At 42.3% G+C, this 25,820-nt stretch overlaps 1 protein-coding gene across 6 annotated transcripts in view; it reads right to left on the reverse strand.

The window, feature by feature from the left end:
- Nucleotides 1-25,820, reverse strand: part of Tet2 (tet methylcytosine dioxygenase 2) — a 71,912-nt gene that overhangs the window by 30,555 nt on the left and 15,537 nt on the right. For 4 of the 6 annotated variants that reach the window (XM_076933268.1, XM_076933271.1, XM_034501079.2 and 1 more), the window contains exons 2-3: nt 13,244-13,421; nt 10,604-10,748 (exon numbers count right to left, since the gene is read on the reverse strand). The gene's annotated coding sequence lies outside the window, so the exon portion shown is untranslated. The remainder of the gene's footprint in view (nt 1-10,603; nt 10,749-13,243; nt 13,422-25,820) is intronic. The other 2 variants (XM_076933270.1, XM_076933269.1) reach the window with 1 other exon arrangement.

Here is a 25,820-nt window from a genome sequence, read left to right on the forward strand (position 1 = left end):
ATTCATGAAATTTCTAGGCAAATGGATAGAACTAGAAAATATCCTGAGCCCTCACTTTTGTGATACCCAATCACAAAACTCACATGGTATGCACTCACTGATAAGTAGATATTAGCCTAAAAGGTCACAATACCTAAGATACAATTTACAGACCACATAAAGCTCAAGAAGGCAGATCAAAGTGTGGGTGCTTCAGTCCTCCTTAGAAGGGGAAGGAAATACTCATGGGAGACAAAGTGTGGGACAGAAACTGAAGAAAAGGCCATTCAGAGACCGCCCCACCTGGGGATCCATCCCATATACAGTCACCAAACCCATATACTATTGTAGATGCCAAGAAATGCATGCTGACATGAGCCTAATATAGCTGTTTCCTGAGAGGCTCTGCCAGATCTTGACAAATACAGAGGTGGATGCTCGCAGACAACCACTGGATGAGCAAAGGGTCCCCAATGGAGGAGTTAGAGAAAGGAGTGAAGGAGCTGAAGGGGTTTGCAACCCCATAGGAAGAACAAACAACATCAACAAACAAGATCCCCCTTCGACAGAGCTCCCAGGGAGTAAGCCACCAACCAAAGAGTACACATGGAGGATCCATAGATCCAGCCACATGACCATAGGTGTGAGGACAGCCTTGTGGGGCACCAATGGGAGAAGAGGTTCTTGGTCCTGTGAAGGCTTGATGCCAATGTAGGGGAATGCCAGGGCAAAGAAGCAGGAGTGAGTGGGTGGGTGGGGGAACACCCTCATAGAAGTAGGGGGAGGTGGGATGTGGTAGGGTTTGGGGGCAGGTACCAGGAAAGGGGATAACATTTGAAATGTAAATAAAGAAAATATCAAAAAAATAAAAAATGGTGAGTATACTGGCTGGTTTTGACACAAACTGGAGTATCACAGAGAAAAAAGCTTCCCTTGAGGAAATGCCTCCATGAGATCTCAGCTATAAGGCATTTTCCCAATTAGCAACCAAGGTGGGAGGGCCCATTGTGGGTGGTGCCATCTCTGGGCTGATCACTGAATGAAAGAGACAAATATCCTTGCCTTGTGAGCCTGATATAAGTCTTAGAGCAAGTTTAATTAACCAGGATATTCTTTTAATTATAGGTACTGTCTTCTACCTTCTCCCTAACTTAGGGAAGGAATACAGCAAGGAAGGAGAGCCAGGTTTGTTGGCATACAACTATAATCCCAAACCCTGGAGGTGATGGGAAGATGATGGAGTTCAAGGAAGGCTGCTTTTTTTTAATGTATATTATTTTTCTATATATTTCTTATCTTTATATATACTTTTTGTTTTACTCTACAGGTCCTTTGCATACATATCATAGCTTTCGTCAGATGTTAGTTTTGTTTCTTCTTACTTTGTTATTATCCCATAGAAACCTGGTCTAAATAGCAAATCTCGGGCTACCTGGTGCTACAGAGAAACCTTGTCTTGAAAAAAAAAATAATGATCATAATAATAAGAGGGGGGGCTGGAGAGATGGCTCAGTGGTTAAGAGCACCAACTGCTCTTCCAGAGGTCCGGCAACCACATGGTAGCTCACAACCATGTGTAATGGGGTCTGGTGCCCTCTTCTGGTGTGTCTGAAGAGAGAAACTGGTGTACTCATATGCATAAATTAAATAAATCTTTAAATAACAAGGAGGAAACAAGAGGGGGCAGGAAGAGAAAGAGGAAGAAAAGGAGGCAGGGGAGAAAGAAGAGGAAAAGTTAGAAGAGGAAGAAGGAGGGGGAAGAAGAGGGAAGAAGAGGAAGATGATTAGGCTGGTACACTTTTTCTAGATGTTAACATTTAATAGCTTTCGCTGGGCAGTGGTGGCACACACCTTTAATCCCAGCACTTGGGAGGCAGAGGGAGGCAGATTTCTGACTATGAGGCCAGCCTGGTCTGAAGAGTGAGTTCCAGGACAGCCAGGGCTACACAGAGAAACCCTGTCTCAAAAATACAAAAACAAAAACAAAAATTTAGTAGCCGTCATTATTTCTTCTTTATTCTAAAGACTTACTTGAATTTGAATGTGGATTTGCTAAAGGTTGAGGTTTCCAAAGAAAGAGGCAGACTGTTTTAATTGGTATCAAGTGTTCTGTTGCCTTTTCTTTGTTATGGCAGGTCACCATGTCAAAAGTTCAGGCAGACACCAAAGGAGACACCCCGGCTTTCACAGCAGTTCACTGTCACAATCTGTGGCAGGAGGGATGTTGGGCGGGTGTGCTAAGCAACTTCCCTAAGAAGATGTTAGAGGACAGATAAGACATTCTACTTAGCTTTTAAATTTATTTCATAGTAAAAATCAGTCTGGTCTTTGTGTGCAAGTTAACTAGAAAAATTTAAATTTCTCCCTGGCTATTGTTTAGTTTTACTTTAAAAATTCAAACTGAAAGGCTGGAAGGATGGATTGTTCAGTGGTTAAGAACATTGGCTGCTCTGCTGGAGGACCTAAGTTCAATTCCCAGCACCCACATGGCTGCTCAATGTCTATAACTCACAGGAACGAATGCATTCCAAAACACCAAAGCCCATACAATAAATCATTTTAAAAAATGTAAAAACCAAATTGAGTCAGGTATGGTTGTGCACCTTTAATCCTAGCAAATTGAAATATAAAAAGTTCAAAACCTTCCAAAAATAAGACATAGCTTATTTTTGTGTTTGAGACTAGCTGGGTCTCATTATACTATCCTTGCTGGCCTGGAACTGTAGACCTGGCTGATTTTGAACTGAAATCTACCTTCCTCTGTACCTTAAACAGCTGTGACTGAAGGAGCATACCCCACACCCCCACACCATGCCCTTACTCTTATCTTGAAAGCATGCTTTCTATTTCAAGTCTCTTTGAAAGCAGTATCCAACAATAGAGCCCTTTCAGGAGCTCAGTTTTGCATCCATGGGTAAAATTAAGGCAGAGAAATGGAAATGAGCAGATACATAAGCCTTCTCCCTATGAAATGATTAAACTGATTGAAAAAAATAAAAATTTAGAATTACATTAGTATTAATATATCCAATACTAACTAGATGATAGAAGCTCAGAACTTGGAAACTGCAGATGAGTCTACGCCGCTCAGAGTCTGATCCCGAGTTCTCTAAGCTCGCTACCGAAAACAAAGCTGTCTTATCACCCCTTATTTGGAAAGCTTTCAGTTGGAGGGGGAAAAAAAAACCCTCACAGCAAACTGTGCAGTCAAAGGCCTCACTCAGTCACTGTACAGCAGCTGAAGGGACATGCAGATGCCATGTGCTGTCACTGAGTCATAGTCACATGTACAATGCTAATCCAGACAAGCCTTAAGGGGCTCCACTATGCAGCTAGCTACAAGGTAAGGAATGGGGCAAGCTTGAGAAACCAATGGCTTCAAGCTCCATAACCAAAGGAAACAGGTGTCCAAATCTGCCTGCAATACGGCTGGAGCTACTCTGGCTTTCAGAATGCTCTCACATGAAGCATGGTTCACAGAAAGGGAGAACCTGCGGGACTGGTCTTCCTCAGCATGGTGGCCTGAGGGGCCAGCCAAAAGAACATTACACATAATTACCAAATTATAGACCTGGATCAGAAACCTGGACAAGTGAAAAGGATATAAAGGCAGAGGGGAGAGGTGGGAGACAACTTCAGAAAGGCTTGGTGATCATTTTTAAACATCCTACTAGCCGGGCCGTGGTGGCGCATGCCTTTAATCCCAGCACTTGGGAGGCAGAGGCAGGAAAATTTGAGTTCAAGGCCAGCCTGGTCTACAGAGAGAGTTCCAGGACAGCCCGGGCTACAGAGAAACCCTGTCTCGAAAACAAAACAAAACAAAACAAAAAAAACACACAAAAAAATAAATCCTACTAAAATGACTTTCTCAAATTTCCAGATGCTACTACATACTGTAAAGATACATGGATATTTTCCTTCCAGATGTGTTAATAGGGGAAAGAAAATATCCAGAATACCAGTGCTTCGAAAACAAAATCCAACAGCCATTTGTCCCTTGAGAGAATGAGAGAACAAGAGAACCAATACAGAAAGCATGACCCACACAACTTTCCAGCATCTCTCTCCCCAGTAACAAACAACTTAGGATGCAGACTGGCAGCGGTGGTGGTATAACCAGAAACATGCTGGGCATTTTTTCTCCATGAGATACTTTTTTTTTTATGTAGACCCAAATGGCTTAGTCAAAACTAACCTAGTTTAGTCTTCCAAATGCCAGGAATATACCAGACCAGCCTTTGTTTAAACTCCCAGAGCTTCTATACCTGGATAGAACAGGTCAGGGCAGGAGCTCAGGTGTAAGACAGTCCCCTATTAGATGCCAGTTGAAAACCTCGGGTGTCTTGCTATGCTCTGACCAACAGGCTACAATTTCCTTGGGTTTGACTCATTTTTAGGAGCAGCTCACAAAGCGAGAGCACTGTATAAATCACAAGGCATTCTATAAACCAATCTTCCATTAAGAAACTGTAAGAAGGATATGGAAGAAGAGAAGTATGTGAAAAGAAGAGAGGGCTTGAAGCTTCCTTACCTGCTTTAGGACATCACACACACACTTCAGGGACTTCCAATGCTTGCTCTGCTGTGGCATGCTAGATGCTGTAGCTTCCATACTGGCTTCACTCTGGCATGCTAGACACTGTGGTTTAGAGGCTCTTATAAGACTCCTAAGTACATCAAATGCTAATGGACTGGGTGGGGATCCAGGGAGGTGCCTTCTTAGCATTCTGGGCCTCTCCCACCTCCCTCAGGCATGGGTGGCAGTAGTCACATTCCTTTAGAAAGTCCAGTTTCTATGACCTACCCTGGGGGGAATAAACTCTGCCTGCTTTGGGGAGTTACAAGCCATATATGGCATATCTCATAATGTCACCAAATATAAGGGAAAAAGAAATTTTAACCTAAATGAGAAAACAAATATAATACTCAACAGTAGAACAACATGTTTTGAAATAATTTGCTTGGCATTCTATAAATGAATGATAGACTTTCACCCTGCCAAAGAAAGGTTTGGGGCTGAGCATGCAGCATGGTGGTAGGTAGAATATATGCCTACAAGTGCAAGCACATGCACACAGAGATACACCCACAGAGACATCCAGACATGATATAGACACACACAGATTCAGATACAGTGACACAGACAGATGCAGACATACAGACACAACTGCATAGGCACACAAGAAAATTTTTTATATATACTTTGAAAAAAGTGAATGTCAAATCTGAAAACTGACTGAAATTAAAAAGAAAAATCACAGGGATGGGGTTCCCATCCCACAGTCAAAAACTCTGACCCAGAATTGTCCCTGTCTAAAAGAACTGCAGGGACAAAAACAGAGATGGGCCTGAGGGAAAGGAGATCCAGTGACTGGCCCAACTTGGGATTCGGCTCAAGGGCTCCAAGGCCTGTTACTATAACAGACGCTATGGTGTGTTTACAGACAGGAACCTAGCATGGCTGCCCTCTGAGAGTCCAAACAAGCATCTGAAAGAGTCAGATGCAGATACTTACACCCAACCAATAGACAGAAGCTGGGGACACCTGTGGTTTTGAATTGGGGAAAAGCTGGAAGAATCTGAGGAGGGGGGGTGACCCCATAGGAAGACCAGGAGTTTCAACTAACCTGGACTCTTGAGATCTCTTAGACACTCAGACACCAGCCAGACATACATGAGCTGGTCTAAGGCCCTGGCACATATACAGCAGAGGACTGCCTGGTCTGGGCTCAGTGAGAGAAGATGCACTTAACCCTCAAGAAACTTGGTGAGGTGGGGTGGGGTCCTTTTGGAGATGGGAGATTGGGGAGTGGAGGTATGGGATGAGGAACAGTCAGAGGGCAAACCAGGAGGGGGATAAAGTCTAGACTGTAAAAAAAAAAAAAAAAAGATTAAAAAATGAAAAAAATAATTCAAGACACACACACACACACACACACACACACACACACAAGCGCACGCACGCACGCACAAGGAAAGGAAAAAGAAAAATCACATTAAGTAACATAATTTAGCAACTATTCTAGACGCAGCAAATTTCATTTTATGACAAAGTCCTCACTATACAGTCTCCCCGGTTGATTTTGCACAGCTTGTTCCAACCCACATCTTCCATCCTAGCACCCAGGAGGCTGTACAAAGAGGATTTTGAGTTTGAGGCTTGGGCTCAAAAGCAGAGAAGGATGGGGATGACAACAGACAGAGAGACAGACAGACAGACAGACGGAGTAATATTAATGAATAATTTACCCCTGTGCTGGGATTACAGGTATGTGCCACTATACAGCTAGCTACCCAGTTCCCTTTTACGAGAACATTTAATGTGCCCAGTGAGCATGGTGGTGCATGAATTTAATCTGGGAGGCAGAGGCAGGCAACTCTGGGAGTTCATATTGAGTTTCAGGCCAGCCAGGGTTTCATAGTAAGACCCTGTGTATATGCATATGTTGGCAGGGGGGCAGTTTGGGGAGGTAGAATAAGTAGGCTAGCTTAATGTCCATCAGCACTAACAATTCTTGATTAGCAAACTGGCATAAGTACATTCCTGTCCCCACTTGAGGTTCAGAGCTACAGACATGGCTGTATTCTCTAGAACTTGGACACATTTTAGGAGGCCTGAATCTATTTTCCCAGATTGTAATTCTGTTTAGTCTCAATCAACTTTAATTTTTATTTTAGACTAAATCGGGCCTTATTCTAGGTTACCAAAGATACAGAGATTTCTGTTTCCTTTTCTAACTAACTTTAATACAAACAAACAAACAAAAAAAAAAACCAAAAAAAAAAAAAAAAAATCTTGCTGGGCAGTGGTGGCACACGCCTTTAATCCCAGCACTTGGGAGGCAGAGGCAGGCGGATTTCTGAGTTCAAGGCCAGCCTGGTCTACAGAATGAGTTCCAGGACAGCCAGGATGACACAGAAAAACCCTGTCTCAAAAAAACAACAAAAAAAAAATCTTTGAAATAAGTATTTGAAAATAGTGATAAACACATCACATCTCAAAATGCGTGGACTGTACTAATTATAAATTACAACCCTTTTATTCCCAGAGAAAGGGGAACAAAAATAAAACAGGTATTCCAATTCAGTCTAGAAGAGAGAACTAGGTATGACTGTACACACCCAAGATTGTATCACTAGGCAGTACAGGCCAGAGAATCAGCAATTGAAATGCATCTTCAGAAACAACTTCCCAGCCTAGATAATACTAGATACTACCTCAAAAGAACAAAATAAAAACAAACAGCAAGGGCAAAACCGAAATTTGCAATGGGTAGAGCTAGAGAAGGTCACATCCAGTGAGATAACCAAGCCCAGAGAGACAAGAGTTCATGTGGTCTAATTGGGGAAAGGAGAAAGAGGGACTATGGGAGGAGAAAGAAATGAATAGAGGAGAGGAGGGTAAAATACCCATAGGGATGGCTTGGAGAGTCTTAAGGACTTACTTACACTAGTAACTATCTGTTATGGGTAAAGCTGCTAGAAATGGGGCTGAAGAGATGGCTCAATGGTTAGGGACACTTGCTGCTCTTGCAGAGGACCTCAGACTCCCAGCAGCTACATGGTGTCTCACAATAGTCTGCAACTCCAGTCATAGGAAACCTAACATCCTGTCTGCCCTCTGGGCACCAGGCATGCTCATGGTACACATATGTACATGCAGACAAAACACTTACAGGAAAAGCTGCTATGAACATGTGTGTGCAGGTTTTTATGTGGATACAAAAATCTTTAGTTCGCTTCAGTAAATATTCAGTGAAAATAAATATCAAGTTGTTGAGCTTAAGTCTAAACCCTCACGAAGATTTAAGGAGAGTGGACTCTTAGGTCAAAAATTACGAAAGCCGTAAATACAAATTAGAACATTCACTATAGGATCAGAAATTCTACAAGAAAACTATTGTTGGCCTGGTCTTAACATTAAAAGCTAAGATGATACACAGCATCATATTGAGAAACAAAAATCTGGAAAGGTAATACCTGAAATGATGAGTCAGCACTTTTAGAGCCTTCGTTGGCACTCTGCTTTTATTTCAGAATACAAAGTGTTTTCAGCAAGACTCTCATCTCTGCTTAAAATACCCCATGAGATCAATAGAGGCAAGTGATACTCTGCTGGGAGAGGAAACTGAAATCCAAGGACAGTGAAATGACTTTCTCAGTGGGGGTGGGGCTCTAGTTCAGTTGGCTCCACTTGTTCTAAATGCAAAGAACTTGTGCCTGTGGACATGGAGTAACCAAGACAGCTGCCCAGCTAATGGTGAATTTGGAGACTGGCAAATTTCTCAGCTGAATCCTATGACAGTGTTCATTCTCTCTGACCCCTGAGAAACACGGGCTACAGATGCTAATCTGCATCACAGGGCTCTGCTCTCACACAATTCACCCACAGCTTGAACCAGGCTGTGCCAGGGTGAAGACAAGAAAGAAATGAAAATGGAGATTTTGAAAGCAGGACAATCAAAATCTTTCAAATACACTTCTGCTGTTCATTTACTAAATACTTATATTTTATTTTTAAAAATTAATTAAAAATGGGGCCAACAAGACAACACAACAGATGAAGACAGGCAGTTGAGCCCAGTGAGTTCCACTCCCACTATCCACACAGTAGAGGGAGAGGACCGACTCCCAAAGGTCCTATGTGTGCATGTATCCACACACTAAATATACTTAACGACTTTAAAAAACCAAAAGCAGTAACAAACGGAAAGAGGGGGAAAAGTCATTTGGAGACTGAAGAACTATGCATGAGATGATCTGCTATATCTGTGTTTGTTTTAAAACCCTGTGTCAGCATGGCAGTGGTGGCGCACACCTTTAATCCCAGCGCTTGGGAGGCAGAGGCAGGCGGATTTCTGAGTTCGAGGCCAGCCTGGTCTACCGAGTGAGTTCCAGGACAGCCAGGGCTACACAGAGAAACCCTGTCTTGAAAAACCAAAAAAAAAAAAAAAAAAGAAAGAAAGAAAAAAGAAAAAAAAGAAAAAGAAAAAACTTAAAACCCTGTGTCAGCCAGGAATCATCAAACCCTCATGGTAAAGAGGTAACCTAGGCAGCCTCGGAAGCCATGAGGGTTTAACCAAGGCCACTGCAAAGATGGTACCAAATCAGCCACTCAGAAGTATCAAGTGGCAAAGTGTTTGCTTACAGCCTCAAGCTCCAAGAATGAGGGCAGAGGTTCTTCTAGCAGGCAGCTTTATTCAGGATTCACTCTGCCTAAAGCATAAAGATACACTGTAGCTGTTCAGAGTTTCGGACAGTACACTGCCGAAATCTGCCTTTGCTCTCTCTGACCATCAGTGCTCTCCCAGAAGACCTACCCCACCACTTCAGCTGGCTTCTAGCACAGGAAAGGGTATATATAGTGTGCATTTCATTTTCCAATGGGGGGCATCCATTTGTTCTTTACTTCTTTATATAAAAAATGAAAATGGCTTTATATGGAGTCCTTCCTTTGTGGCCAGAGACATGGCTCAGTGGATTAAGGTTTCTGCTGGCAAACCTTACAACCTGAGTGTGATCCCCAAGGTTGACATGGTAGAACAGATTCCTGAGGGTTGTCATTTTGCCTCCAAGTACAAGTACACACATACACACTCACATGCATTTGCACATACAAGCACATGCACAGAGAAAGAGAGAAGGAAAGAGAGGGAGAGAGGGAAAGAGGGAGAGAGAGAGAGAAAGAGAGAAGGGGGAGGGAGGGAGAAAAGCAGGGGGGGAGGGAAAAGAGAAAAAGAGAGGAAGGAGGGAGAAAGAAAAAGAGAGAGAGAGAGAGTGTGTGTGTGTGTGCCTAAACTTTGTTTATGGCTGACAAGAGGGGCAAGGGTGCTTGCTGCTAAGAGTAACAACCTGAGTTCCTGAGTTTAATCTACAGAACTCACATGGTTAAAGGACAGAACCATTTCTACAAGCTGTTCTGTAGCCTACACACACACACACAGGATGTAGAATGTCTCCCCCTAAGTAAATAAATAAATGTAATAATTTTTTTCTCTTTTAAGAACTCTTAGTTTGGGAAATTTACTAGCAGTTTAGTGCATTAAGCAAAATGGTCTTTATTAAGATCAACTTTAAAGACACAAGGAGGTCTTTGGATTTTCCTCCACCCACTGCCTCTGTTTGGTCCTCTCAGGAGCTGGTATGAATGCCTGATGGTGCCAGAGCCTTAGTTCTCTGCTAGTGCCCTGCAGCCTCCTCCCTCTGACCACAACAGCCTCCACTCCCAGTGCTGAGCTCAGACCTAGTTGCAAATGCAAATGCTGAGGCAGTAACTGTCCAGAGTCAGAAAGAGGGAGGGGAGGGACGGGTGGCAATAACATTCCACTTCTCCATGCCGAGTAGTATTCAAAGACTTTTATTTCTTTTTCAGAAAGAATCAGATGCCAAGAATCTGATAAGAACCCTCTATAAAAATAACAATTCAGAAAAATACAGATATGCATAAAAAATTATACAGCTTTAAAGATTTATCTTAAAACTCTAATCCTTGAGTCCTATGTACAGTTAAAGGTTGTGATTCACAGTGTGACCTGAAGTTGAAGATACAGGAGAATATCCACGCAACTGCAACCAGCCTTGCACACATGTTGTAAGTCAAGCGCCCGCTGTGCCCCTGCCTTACCAGCAGCACGGTCCCTCAGTGCTCCTCCTTGATCATGTCCTGTTGACCACGAGCGAGCCCATCTCCTGCTTCCAAGCACCACAACGGAACAGGAACAAGGAACATGGAGAGTCTTGGGAGGGTAAGCTGCTGAATGTCTACCAGCCTAGAAAGACAGAGTTTGCTTGGTTTTAGTTTGCAAATAGGATCAGGGCATCTATGCTTATTACTAAAGGTACGATATGCTGGTTAAAAGATCAGAGGCCGAATTACATCGCTGAGTGTTAAAAAAAAAATGAAGGTTAAAACATTTTTATCAAAGCAGTGACACCTTCAAATGTCCCAATAAAAATCCCATCTGTGTAGAGCACTTTGAGACATGAAAGAACCAGCAGCCTTATCCTTGTGATGGTCAACTAGGTTCCTACAGTACCACTGACTTGATTACTTTATCTGCTGGGCTCAGTGCCCTGAAGCCTGGGGTGCAAGAACAGCATCTCAGTGCTAGGATGAGCCCTTCACCCAGACACTCTGACCTGTGGACTATGGTAGGACTTCGTCCCCAGTGATTCTATGGAAGGCAGAGTCAAAGACCAGTCATTTAATTAAGCCTTGGCACTTACTGAATAAGCACTCAGTTAACTCGGTAGCATTTACTCTGTATACACCATGTGAGGGCAGTGTGCTGGGTGCTGTGAAAAGGGAAAGGGTCGTCTCTGTGTTCTGGAGCTTTCATGTTCTCTAATATGCATTTTTTAATTTTTTTTTAATTACCTGAAAAAAAAAATACGTTGAAAACAACCTAATCCACCAGTCAAAGACACAGTGAAAGTCTGTTGCCCTTGGAGGAAATTTAGACTTCTAAGAGTAGGGTGGAGTTACCTGAGAGAGAAATGGGGTTCCCAGTCTTCTACAGTCTTACCAATACTTATTATTGTATGTTCCTTTAATTATATTTATCCTCGTGTGTGGTAAATGGCAAAAGGTACTATGAATAATGATAGGTAAGAAATTTAGTACTACAGCTATGCACAAAGTGATTGAGTCTGAAAATGAATGGTCTGAACCAAAAGAAAAATGACTAGCTGCGGAGTTACTGTTAGTACATAGAGAGAAGTTCAGTGCCATCCTTGGCATGTAGAGAAAAAAGAATGACTCATTCTTTCATGGGTTTGATTGACAGGATCGGTGATGACATCAACCTGATAAATGCATCATCATTCCTGAAAGGAAAGCTGAGAGGAGACATAGACTTCACCTTAATACTCTTGAGGAAATCTAAGGATTTCCAATAAATAAAGATGAAACTTAGGATCTTTCTCTCTTCCCTTCCTCTCTCTACCTTAACCCCATTTTCCTCCCTCCCCACCCCCATCTTTCAAAGACATTTTGGTAAGATTGTGATGGTTTGTATATGCTTCACCCAGGGAGGTGCAGTATTAGAAGGTGTGGCCCTGTTGGAGTAGGTGTGTCACTGTGGGTGTGAGTTTTAAGACCCTCATCCTAGCTGCCTGGAAGTGGGTATTCTGCTAGCAGCCTTCAAATGAAGATGTAGAACTCTCAGCTCCTCCTGCACCAAGCCTGCCCGAATGCTGTCATGCTCCCACCTTGGGGTTAACGAACTGAACCTGTAAGCCAGCCCTAATTAAATGTTGTCCTCATAAGAGTTGCCTTGGTCCTGGTGTCTGCTCACAGCAGTAAAATCCTAACTAAGGCAGATTAAAAGAGAGTCATTTCCATTTCCTAACACACACACTTGAGGTCTCTCCAGCTGAATTCAGCCACTTACAGACAGAACACTAAAGAAGGCAAAGGGGATTTTGCCGTCTTGTTTTCTGCTTAAAATTTAAAATAGTAAAACAATGCTAAATACTGCCAGGACTTCAATTGTAAGCCTCTAGTGTTGGAATACTTCTGTGTACATGGGGCTGTGGTACCTCCCCCCCTCAGATGGACGGGAGTTTGCTCAGAAAGACTTCCCTTCAAGGCCTGGCTCAGGTTCGGGAGTCCTAGAAGACCCAGTGTTGCCACAACTTGTTATCTGGTTGGCTGGGATTCCAGCTGGCAAACTGTCAAAGAGAACCATGATGTTCCAGTTTTCCATGCCCCAAACAACCTCTTAGCAAACGACTAACAAGGGAACTACTAGCAATGGACCAATGTAAAGTGCAATCCTTCTGAAATTAATATAGTTCCTAGACAGATTTTTCTCCTTAAATTGAAATCTACTCTAATTTTATCCTTATTAGTTATTTAGTGTTTTAAAACAGATTTTCTAGGTGATAAAATTTAAAATAATAAGTTAAAGAGCTACGATCTACTAAAGGCTTCTGGGCTCACTTAGGTTCAACATAGTGTCTCCTGTATGCAGGCTGCAAAGTCCCAGAGCCTCTACTCAGATCTACCATGTTCATGTGTCAGGGTCCAATTCAGCATTTCAAACCCTAGAAGTGCATTTTCTTTCCTTTCTTCCTTTTTTTCTTTTTTTATATGTATGGGAGGTGTGCCTCTCTCTCTCTCTCTCTCTCTCTCTCTCTCTCTCTCTCTCTCTCTCTCTCTCTCTCTGTGTGTGTGTGTGTGTGTGTGTGTGTGTGTGTGTGTGTGTGTGCCTTTATTGATCTACATTGATCTACATGCAGGAAGCAGGATCTCATACTGTACCAGTAGCTCTCCAGTTCTAGCTGGTCTAGCCCGCCAGCTTGCCCTGGGGATCTCTGCCTCTCCGGTGCTGGGATTCCAGGATGCTTCCAGGCATGCTTTTGTGTGGATTTTGGGGGTCCTCACACTTGTGCAGTAAGCATTTCACCCACCAAGCTGTGTGTCTCCAGCCAAAGCAGGCCTTTAACAGAAGAAAAAGAAATCTCTAAAAGCCAGTCACTCACACTATAAATGTGCACATGCATACAAGTAATGTATACTGTGTATAATACCTTTCTTTTGAAATTCTTTATTATTTTATTTTAATGCACTGTCTCATTCTCTATCCCAGGCTGGCCTAAAACCTACTATGCGGATCAGGCTTGCCTTGATCCCCCTTTCTCAGCCTCCTGAGTACTGGGATTCCTAACATAAGCCACCACTCTGGGGACAAAGTCACCCTTTGTCAGTACTTGGATCCATTATTAACCAAATGTCACGAAGGCTCCACGTTTAGCCCTTTGGGTCTGGCCTTTCCCTTTTGAGCCCCTTCTAAGCCTCCCAGCATTAGTTGCTTCCTACAGATGCTTTGTACAGATGCTGTCTCTGCCTGTTGAGATCCTCCAGGTCTAAATGGGGTCAGAGTAGAGTGCACTGCACAGCAGGTTACTGACCTCAGAAGGGTGTGTCCACAAATTGGCTCTCCCCTTCCACACACACCCAGCACTAGTAAATGACTTCAGCTGCCTAGTTCTCAGAAGAAAACGCTATTTCAGAATCTCAGCAACTTGGCAGCAATGGCTCTTTCCTTATTAATGCTTTAAAAATGATTACACCGAGAACTGCTTTAAAGCAAAGCCATGAGGAGAAAACTAAGGAAGCCCTCGTGTTATTTCTGCTCTTGTTCCTCCTAACTTATACATAGTGTGACTCTGAAGGAAGAATTCAGCAAGAATTCGCAGAACAAATTCCAGCAAAATTAAAACAAATACGCCCCACCTAAGTTGTTTCTTGTCAAGTCTTTAGAGACCTGAAATCCCAAACAAATCTGAAATATTAGCCAACATTGAAGATACTATGGCCATCACAGTGTTTGCACTGCACCAAGAGATAGCCAGGAGCCAGGGAAAATGTCAGAGATACCTATAAATTCTGCACCATGACCTGATGACATATAAGTCAAATTACATACACATTAGAAACAAAAAAAAATGTTGTGAAGAAATGTAGCAGGTATGTTTAAAAATAAAGATGTGGAAAAATTAAATTAAAAAAAATAAAATAAAGATGGGACACACACTTTGGAAGAAAATGAGGAAAAACAGAAAGCCAAGTGTAGTACTGTGTGCTTCAGTTATCTCAGCAGACAGGAAGCTGAGGCAGGAAGGTGGCCTACCCTGTTCCAAAAAATGTCAACCATACAAAAGGAAAGCACATGAAAGTTTCTGAGTCTGGAGTATAAACACTCAACACTCTGACATCAGCCAGTATTTGACCTCTTTGGTCAAAGTCTGGACCAATGAAATGGCAGGTGTGTCTAAATTTTTAACTCTGAAAACCAGCAAAAGATATGGTGTACTTTAAATCCACTAAGTAAGAAATAAAACTTCCTACAACCGTGGTGCCATTCTGATATCCAGACACTTTGAGGATTCTCTCTGAAAGTCTCATATAAAGAAAAGGAGAAGAAGCCAGTAGTGAAACACACCTTTAATCCTGAGATTAAGACAAAGGCAGGGGGATCTCTGTGAATTCAAGGCCAGCCTGGTCTACAGAACAAGTTCCAGGCAGCCAGAGCTACACAGAGAAACCCTATCATGAAACAGAATGCTGGGTGGTGGTGGAGCACGCCTTTAATCCCAGCACTTGGGAGGCAGAGGCAGGCGGATTTCTGAGTTCAAGGCCAGCCTGGTCTACAGAATGAGTTCCAGGACAGCCAGGGCTACACAGAGAAACCCTATCTTGAACCCCCCCCCCAAAAAAAAAAAAAGAGAGAGAGAGAGAGAAACAGAATTGGGGGTTGGGGGAGGAGGAGAAAGAAGAGGATATAACATTTGCACTGGTTTCAATGATTCACCTGTCATTTCCTTTTTCTTCAGACAAAGAACTTTAGACACGGTGATTGTGGTTGTTTAAATGAAAATCCCCCCTTTAGTCTCAGGCCTTTGAATACTGAGTCCTCAGATTGTGGCACTATTTGGGGAACATTTAGAAGACCTGGCCTTGTTAGACGAAGTGTGATCCTGTGGGTGGGCTTTGAGAATTGAAAGCCCCTGCCATTTCCAGCTCACTCTGTGCTTTGTAACCTAAGTTAAAGGTGTGAGCTATCAGTTTTCTATTCTGTCTCTGCTTGCTGCCTTACCTCCTGCCATGGTGGACATCCTTCTGGATCCACAAGGCAAAAACAACTCATGTGTAAGTTGCTTCTGGTCGTTGCATTTTGCCACGGCAATAGAAACCAACTAATGCAAAGGATTTATTGATATAGTTACATACAGGACAATAATTCTACTGGAAAGCAATTGTGTCGCCCTGGCTCATCTCTGTAGACCAGGCTGGCTTTGAGCTCAGCAGCAGCAGCAGCTCTACGGTTCTCAACCTCCCTAACTGTGACCCTTTAATACTATTCCTCATGTGTGGTAACCCTCAACATTCGTTGCTATTTCACAACTGTAATTTTGCTACTGTTGTGAACCATAATGTAACTATTTGTGTTTTATGATGGTCTTAGGTGACCACTGTCAAAGAGTTGTTTGGCCCCCAAAAGACTGGTGACCTTTGGTGTTGAGACCCACTGGCTTAGATGTTGGCATTGATTGTGGTGGGACAAATACCTATATCATATAGACAGCCAGGTGTGGTGATATATACCTGTAACCCCGATACTCTAAGAGACAGAGGCAGGAGGATAACCACAAGTTCAAATCTAGGCTGAACTACTTGGCAAGTTACAGGCCACCCAGTGTTACATAATGAGAAAAACAAAGTTGAAGCAGGAGCAGACAATATATAGAAATACATGTACTTTATGTCGATAGAACTATCTCCACTTATTCCCAGTTACATGATTGTAAAAGAAATTGGTTTTGAGACAGAATCTCACATATCCCAAGCTGGCTTTGAACTTGTTACATCAGGGCTGATCAAGGCTGATCTTAAACTCTCAATCCTCTGTCTCTACTTCTTAAGTGCTAGAATTGCAGGTACTTCCCACCATGTCTAGTTTATGCAGTACAAAAGAGTGAAACCCAGGGCTTTTTTCATGTTAGGCAAGCTTCCTCTACTAGCTGGGTCACACCTTCAGACCCTAATGACATAGTTTTTACAAATAATATTCCCTAAGCAGAAATGTGTAACCACAGTTCACAGTCACAATGCTCATCACTGGGTTCAAAGATATTTTATAACGTAAGTTCTGTTCCTTTAGATTTATGAATTTTGTGTCATAAAGTCCCACGGTGAACTCCTAGAAGAAAAAAGTCTATGACCAAGGTTCAACCTGACTAAATTACTGACTGACTGACTGACTGCACCATTCATAGTGGCTACACATTAAGGATCAGAAGTAGATTGTACGTGCCTTAGAGAGCTGCTTCAAATCTATAACATGACCCTAGATATTAAAAATGGCTTAGCTTCCAATATTTTGAGGAAAGTATGAGGCTTCCAGTGTCTCCAAAACATTCAAGAAGAATGAATGTTAAACTATAAATTGTGTCATAATGACTCATAGTCCTGCCTTCAAGTGAAGGCATGTTCACATGAGGGAAGATTTAAGGCCACTGCAGGAGCTGTGTCAGTCCCAACATCAAGCATCGGTTAGAGGAAGGACTGGTAAGATGCAGAACTACATGTGACATGAAACTTCCCACTCCACCACAACATCATAAGGCTGGTGACCTTTGGTCTATCATTATTTTCTTTAAAACAGCCTTACTTGGCTGGAGAGATGGCTTGGCTTGGCGATTAAGACCACATACTGTTCCTTGCAGAGAATTCATTTCCTGGCACATAGGTTGGTCAGCTCCAGCCCTAAGGAATTCAGTTCCTTTGGGCTCGATGAGTACCCTGTACTCACACAGCCTTGTGCTATACTCGATTATAAACAAAAAATGATCCTTAATTTTTTTAAAAATAGCCTCAATCCAGAAACAGTAGTGTTGAATTTTAAACAAGCAAGTTTTGTCAATTCCTTGTTTGTTTTGAGACAGGATCTGAATCTCAGGCTGTCCTCAAAGATTCCATATAGCCCAGAGTGGTTTCAGACTCTTGATCCCCCTTCCTCGGCTTCTCTGGCACTCAGATTACAGGTGTGCAAACACAGCACCCAGGTGGAATTTTATCAAACCTCACTTCTAATAGAAAAGCAAAGGAAAGGATTTATAAAAAGACATAAAAGCAAACAATAAATCTCTGGAGCCATATTTATCTGTGTTGTTAAAAAACAAATTATGCATTTTACAAACTAGAAATGTTATTTAAGATGAAATAAAAATAATTCTATCACAATCATGCCATGGTGTCTCACGCCTGTGATCCCAGAACTAAGGAGGTAGAGGCAGGAGGAGCAGGAAGTAGAAACTCAAGATTAACTCCATGTGTGCATGTCTGTGTGCATGCACCAAAGTATGCTACAGTTCCCATTCCCAGAGAGAAAACAAACATAAAACTTTGATCATAGCTATTACTATTCTATCATCGTTATTATTATTTAGTCAGGGTCTCAGTATAAAGCCCTGGCTGGCCTGGAACTTACATACACCAGGCTGGCTTCCAACTCACAGAAATCTACCTGCTTCTATATCCAAAGTTCTGTGATGAAAGGTGTATGCTATTACAACCCAACACAGATTATATATATCACTGAAGTGTCAATGTTTCAGGCTAGCATGGTTGAGCTACATAGCAAAATTTTATCTCAAAGGGAAAAAAGGGGGTGGGGGAAGCATCCATCAACTTAAAACAAATAAATGAGGTCTCTCTAGCCATAACCAGTAGTAAACAAAATAACATCTGGTGTGCAAAGCGTGGGTCACAGGACAGAGCAGAGTCCTAGTCCCATCTACAGCCCACCTATAAGCCTATAAGCTATGTGTTATTTTGGTTGCAGGGCAGTGGAGAGGCCCAGAAGCGGCAGGGAGGGAGACGGGAGACGCAGAGGCTGAGGCAGCAGAACTGCCGGCTCCCTTGGAAGCACTTCAGTGAGCAGTGGCACAGCCATCCTCTCGCACCTGCTGCACAAGGCCTCTGCTTCTTCCCACATATCCTAAGGGATAAAAAAAGACTGACCGTTGTTAAGTCTCTTTGAATTGAACATCCACTGGGGGGGAAATGTCACTTTTCACTCTAGTGACAGCTAGAGAGCAAGATGAGAAGGGGGAACTTTGGAGGAAAAAAAAAAAAACCAAACATTTAAACATAACAAACTTTTAAAATACTTTCAAAATTATACAAAAAACCATATTATCAGGCTTTAATGAAAATGAAAGCAGGAGGCTAACGTTTCAAGTTCTGGCCAAGTTACCTGAATTTCAAACTATTTTCCCCTAGGTACAGAAGGCAGACAGCATAGAGAGACATAAATTCAGCCAGGCATAATGGTGCGACCTGTAATCCTAAAACTTGGAAAGGTAAGACAGTGATACCCTGTCTGAAAAAAACAAGCAAAATAAAACAAAAAAGTCAAAAATACAAGCACATGTCATACTTAAGGTTTAATAATCATATAAATAGATAAGTTCAAATGTTTATATAACAAATATGACTATTTTAATGAAAGTAATTATTGTGTTATATTTAGAAATTGATGTGTTATAAACATTTTAAAAACAACACAAATTGAACAAACAAACAAACACAAACCAGACTTTGGAGCATGATACAGATCATAGGTAGGGTCATGTCCACAGAGAGCTGCATTATAAACGGAATGATAATTTATGTTTTGCCTGCATGTGTGTGTGTGCTCCACATGTGTGCCTGGTGCCTGTGGAGGTCGGAAGAGTCAGAGTTACACATACTTTAGAGCTATTTTATATGGGTCATCTCTCCAGCATGTAAAACTTCTCCTTAAATGTTCAAAATCTGACAGGAAGATGAGGGGCTCAGGAGGTAAAGTGCTTCCTGTGCAAGCTGGTAATTTGCATTTGATCCCTGGAACCTGTGCAAAGTAGAAGGAGAAAATTGTCCTCTGACCTCTATACACATGCCATGATATATATATATATATATATATATATATATATATATATATATATATATATCCTCCTAATAATAACTTTTTAAATGTTCAAAATCTATTTTTATTTGCTAAGTCTTCAAAGATACCTGAACAAAGACCCTGTGCCTATTGATTATCCTTTGTTGAAGGAATTCTATCCACCTGTAGCTTCTATGTTGTTGAAACCAGTGTAAGGATTGTCTACAACCATGCTACAGTGAAGAGTGGAGTGGGCAGAGAAGCGGAGGGGACACTCAATATCTCCAACTAGCTTCATCATTCAACAAAGTGGAAACCATCAAGAATCCTCTCAAAGAATATCAACTGTGACCAAATGCAGTACTTATGGACTATATAAAGACTGATAGGCACACACATACATTCCCCTAAATGCAAATAATAAAGATACAGGCAGAGGCTCAAGGTTCTGATGGCTTCTGGACCTTTGGCTAAGGTCAAGTGTTGAGACCATCTGAGAAAGTAATGCTGAGAAGCTGTGTATGAGCTGTTCTCTAATACCAGCACTTAAGAAGTTGAGGAGGAGCCAGGCAGTGGTGGCACATGCCTTTAATCCCAGCACTTGGGAGGCAGAGGCAGGCGGATTTCTGAGTTCAAGGCCAGCCTGGTCTACAGAGTGAGTTCCAGGACAGCCAGGGCTACACAGAGAAACCCTGTCTAAAAAAAAAAAAAAAAAAAAAAAAAAAAAAAAAAAAAAAAACCTCAATCAAAAAAAAAAAAAAAAAGTTGAGGACGGAGGGTTTTTACAAGCTCAAGGCCAGCTGAAGAAACAAATAAAAACAATAAAATGAATAAGCAAATAGAAAAAAATCTCAAGCTACTCATAGATAAAAACCCAATATGCTGGTCCTTCCTCACTAGGAAGACACCTGCTTTACAGGCCTCTCTGTGGACAACCTTCCAAGGGGATGCCAGTCTTCCAGTAGCAAGCATGGATGAAGTAAGTTACTTAAGCAAGGCACTAGGTGTGTGCCAGGTCAGGGTGTACATGTCACCTCCACTCACTGCCATGGATGAAGTCATGTTATACAGAATGCAGGTCAGAGGTAGCATAAATCACGTAAGAGTCACAGCTGTCAACAAATAACTTTCTATTACAAGAACTCACTTCCAAATGATGCGGCAAGGCAAGGAGGGAATTAAAAACAAAACAGGATATTTTCATCTTGAATAGCAACTGCACAGTCCGTAGCGAGGCTAATTTGCTTTGTAGCCTCTGTGCCATGAGCATTGTTAAGCTAACTGAAGAGAAAGCCCACTGTCTCCTGTAGACTCTTACAGATCCTGCTCTTAATAAAAGATCAGTGCTCACTGTTCAGCCATGAATACTGCTATGGGTCAGTTAAGAAGGACAGTAGGTTACTTACTTTAGCCATAAGGGGTGGGTAGGGCACTCACCTGATGGTCATGAACAACATGTATTTGACTTTAATTTGAGACTGCTCAGGTACTTCTAAATTTTTCTTCCTTGGCTTTCTACTTTACGATAAGAGCTTTGGGTGTGTCCTGAAGCTCTCCAGTGGTATGCGCTACTTGCCCTTCCCAGACCTTTTACTTTCAAGATTTTTAGTTTTTGAATCTTCTATGGCCACATCCTTGAGCTCAGACTCTTCCTTTGGTGGCATCCAGTTTATTAGCGAAGCCATCAAAGGCATTCTTGTTGCTCCTGCTGCAGCATGCTTGTGATCCAACAGGTCTTTAGTTCTTTCTGAAAATGTCTCTGTCAACATTATCCACCTGTTCTTGCATCTGTCCATACCTTTTCCACTCATTCATTAGCATATTAACTAAAGCCACTTCTAGGTCCAGCAAGATGGACCTGCTAAAGCTGACATCTGGGTTTTACATCCTGAAAGGAGAACTGGTTCATAGAAGTCATCTGACCTCCACTGGATGTGCACGCATGCACATACACACAAACAATACAAAAACCAGGCAGTGGTAGGCCATGCTTGTGATCCCAGCACTCAGGAGGCAGAAGCAAGCAAATCTCTGAGTTTGAAGCCATCCAGGTCTACAGAGTGATTTCCAAGACAGCCAGGCTCTATAGAGAAATCTTGTCTTGAAAAAACAAAACAAAGCAAAAAGCCTAAATGTAATAAATAAATACAAATATAATACAAATCTTGATTGTTCCCATATTGGTACTGTATTTGCTTCTATTTTGAGTACTTCTTCAATTTTTTTTTTTTTGGTATGCCTTACAATTTTTTGTTCAATGGCACACACCACATCCTTGGCAACTGCCCTCAGTAAGACTTTGATAATGCTGATGGAGGAACATTCTACCCTGCTGTGACTAGTCTGTCTTTTATGGGCCTGTGCCTTGCACTATGAACTTCACCCCTGTGGTTCAAAGTTATTTCAGCCAGCTGGGTAAAACTGGATTTCTGGAGTGGTTTGCAGTTGGGTAGTTATCTTCCTTCAGGTTAGGGTTAGGCTAGAATCTGATAAAATTCCAGAAATTACTAAAATGCTGGTGCCTCTAATTCCAGCAGTGGGCAAGATAGGAGGTGGGGCCTCTGTGAGTTCTAGTACAGCCTTATCCACATAGGAAAGCCTTGAATAAGAAAGGAAAAAATCCAGAATGTAGGTTTTATTCAAGTTTCTTGAAGCCAGGTGTTGAAAGTCTAATAAAATTTTCTGGCATATTTCAAAAGGATTTCTTTCCTCTCCTTGCCAGGAACTGTGTGGTGATGGGCTACACTACCAACCTCGAGGAACTGGGAGAGCTGGTGGCACAGGAGAGTTGAAGTGGGTGCCACTGACTGGGTGATCCAAGAGTCTGAACTCCTTAGACACACCAAGCCCCCCAGCAAGTCACTAACTGCCCAGGTTTTCCTACCCTGACAATAGGTCCAGACAGTTCTTCCTGTGGACTGCTGACAAGCTATACTTTTCACTATCTGCCTACATCTCCTCAGCACTGAGACTATAGTTTCCTCTGATCTTTTTATTTGGGGGGGGGGGGGGGGAATGCAAGAACTTTATTCAAAGTGCAATGAAACTTGTTAAGAGCTTAAAAGATAGGGAAAACTAAGACACCTCCCCATCAAACTCAAGAACAAGCACAAGGAAGGCTCTTTCTAGATACTGTGGTGAGAAAGGTACATCTGTCTATCTTCCTGCTTGACCTTCTTGGTGGAGACACTTGGTGGAACCACCAAGGTGGTGGTCTTGTCTGTCAGGGTCTTCACAAAGATCAGCCTCTCAGTGACACTATTGAGAATGTCAAGGCAAAGATCCAGGACTAAGAGAGCATCCCCCCTGACCAGCAGAGGCTGATCTTTGCAGGCAAGCAGCTGGAAGACGGCAGCACCCTGTCACACTACACATCCAGAGAGTCCACCCTACACTTGGTTCTTCGCCTCAGAGGTGGAATGCAGATCTTTGTGAAGACCCTGACAAGCAAAATCCTCTGATGTTCTTATGACAGAACCAAGCACTGTTGGTTTCATGTCACTCGTTTGCTTGTCATTTGGATGGAGTGGTGATTTCTATGTTCCCTACATGACAGACTGCAAACAGGAAGTCTGCCATCTTTAAAAAAATCACCAATCCCTCACTCCAATTCTTTAACTGTATATAAAGTCCAACTTTTACTTTATTCTTCTCTTTTTCTTTATTATTTCTCTTTTCCTCATGCCCCAAGACTAAGTGTCTCACTGTACAGCACTGAATGACTACGATTCTCTATGTAGACTGGAACTCACATAGATCTGCCTGGCTCTGCCTTTGGAGTACTGGTATTAAAGGCATACCCTACCACACCTGGCAAAAAATTATATTTTGAAAGCTGTTGAAAATTGCTCATGACGAATCATCCACCTGTGACTGATTTATGAAAAACTTATTTTGGGCCACACAGTAGAATACACCATTAGTCCCACCACTTAAAAGGCAGAAGAAGGTACATCTCTTTGAGGTTGAGGCCAACCTAGTCTACATAGTGAGTTCCAAGATAGCCAGGGTTATGTAGGGAGACCCTGCCTCAAGAAAACAAAAATTATTTTGTGGGGGCTCAAGAGATGGCTCAGCAGTTAAGACCACAGACTGCTGTTCCAGAGGACATGAGTTTAATTCCCAGCACCTATATGACTGTAACTCCAGTTTCAGGAGATCCAAACCTTATGGCCTCTTATAGCACCAGACACCAGGTGGTGCACAGATATGCATGCAGGAAAACACTCATACACATGGGACAAAATATTAATAATAAATAAGAAATGTGTAAAACAAAATTCAAAGGTTTGGGGGTTAGTTTTATTTCTTTTATTTAATGTAGATGAATATTTTATCTGCATCTATGCTTATGAACTATGTGTGCTTAGTGACCTTGGGGAAAAAATGTATCTGATCCCCTAGAACTGTAGTTATAGATGGTTATGAGCCACCATCTGGCACATGGGTTCTGAGAACCAAACCCAGGTCCTGTGGAAAAGCAACAAGGGTTCAAAGCCCCCAGGCCATGTGACTGCTTTTGTTCTTTCTTTTCTTTTTTTGCTTTGGAGACAAAATCTCACTATGTAGCTCTGGCTGTCCTGAACTCACTATGTAGACTAGGCTGGCCTAAAACTCAGAGATCCACAACCTCTGCTTTCTCCTAAGTACTGGAATTAAAGGTGTGTACCACCAAATCAAGGCATAACTGTTTGCTAATGCCAAGGACATCTGAAATCTAAAGAAGCTAGCTGAAAGATCTGTATCTGATCATGAGAACAGATGCCAAGAGATACAGAAACCACAATCTCTCCTAGCCCCAAGGTTAGCAGACATACCTTGGAAGGCAGGAATCAACTGACCCCTCCTCTGCTTATATTTGGGTTGTTTAAAACTCAAAAGTAGTGTTGCAAATCATGTTTTTAAGCACACAAGGTACTTGGAATACCATAACATTCTAAGAATATGGAAAAAGAATACAGTTGCATCTGAGTTCGAGGCCAGCCTGGTCGACAGAGTGAGTTCCAGGACAGCCAGAGCTACACAGAGAAACCCTGTCTCGAAAAACCAAAAAAAATAAAAAAATAAAAAAATAAAATAAAATAAAATAAAATACAGTTGCCATTGTGAAGCACGCTTTAGGTACACTGTTTCCTTTGCTCCAGAAGCTCCTGGGAAACTGTATTGCAAGGCATCCATCTGCAAACCCAGCCTCACTTGCATGCACTGGATGGATACTTTTGAAATCAAGTGTGGAATAAAAGGACTTTTACAAACCAAAGGATTCAACTGGGGGGTGGGCTAAGGCACAATTAGAAATTCTACAAAGATAAGAAAATAGAGATTATTCCCCCCCACACACACACACCAATTTCTGTTCTCTCTCCCCTGCTCTCCCTACATATGATCGCACCCTGCCCACCATGCTCCCTCCGAATCCCTTCTTCCACCCAGTTCCTTCCTTCCATCAACCTCCGATATCTATTTTCTTCCCGCTTCTGAGAAAGATTCAACAATCTTCCCTTGGATCCTTGGTATTTGGTTTCTTTGGGTCTGTTGATTATAGTGTGGTTATCCTGTACTTCATGGCTGATAGCCACTTACAAGTGAGTACATATACAAATAGTGAGGCGTCAACTGGGGACTAAGTATTCAAATGCCTGAGACCCGGAGGAGCATTTACCTAAGATATTAAAGTAAGATATACAGTTCAATGAGTGAAAGGAAGGGTATTAGGCAAGGAGTCCTGTCTTGCCCTGATCAGCCATGGGTGAGCATGCATCTTCCCAGGAGGTAATTTCAACAAGTGAAAGTCCTTGGAGGTCACAGTAGACATGTCAGCCAGGCTGGGGAGGATGTTATAGTGTAGGTCATTAAAAGGACACATACTACATTAGCTATGGAAGACAGTTGTTGTATTCCTGTGTTAGCTGGGAATACTTAGTAAACTACACTGTAAAGAAATGTAATCCATTTCTTTAGTGAACACTACAAAAGAATGAGATAAATAGTTGAGATTTAGAGACATGGGATGGTGAGAGGCCCCAGGGTGTGTGTGTGTGGGGGGGCTCAGCTAATCCAGCTGAGACTTCTAGCAGTGGGGAACATGGATCCTGAAGTGGCTACTTCCTGTAGCCAGGCAGGACTCTCAGTGGAGAGATAAGGACAGCCACCTTCTCACAAAACCTTCAACTCAAAATGAGTTCTACCTACAAAATGTGCAAGGACAAAGAGAGCAGAGACTGAGGGAATGGTCAACAATGACTGCCCCAAATTGAGACCCATCCCATGGACAAGAACCAATCCCTAACACTATTAATGATACTCTGTTATGCTTGCAGACAGGAACCTAGCATAATTGTCTTGTGAGAGGCTCTACCCAGCAGCCAGTGGAAAGAAATGCAGAGAATCACAGCCAAACAT

The sequence above is a fragment of the Arvicanthis niloticus genome, chromosome 4 (genome assembly GCF_011762505.2).
Source record: "Arvicanthis niloticus isolate mArvNil1 chromosome 4, mArvNil1.pat.X, whole genome shotgun sequence".
Lineage (NCBI taxonomy): Eukaryota > Metazoa > Chordata > Mammalia > Rodentia > Muridae > Arvicanthis > Arvicanthis niloticus.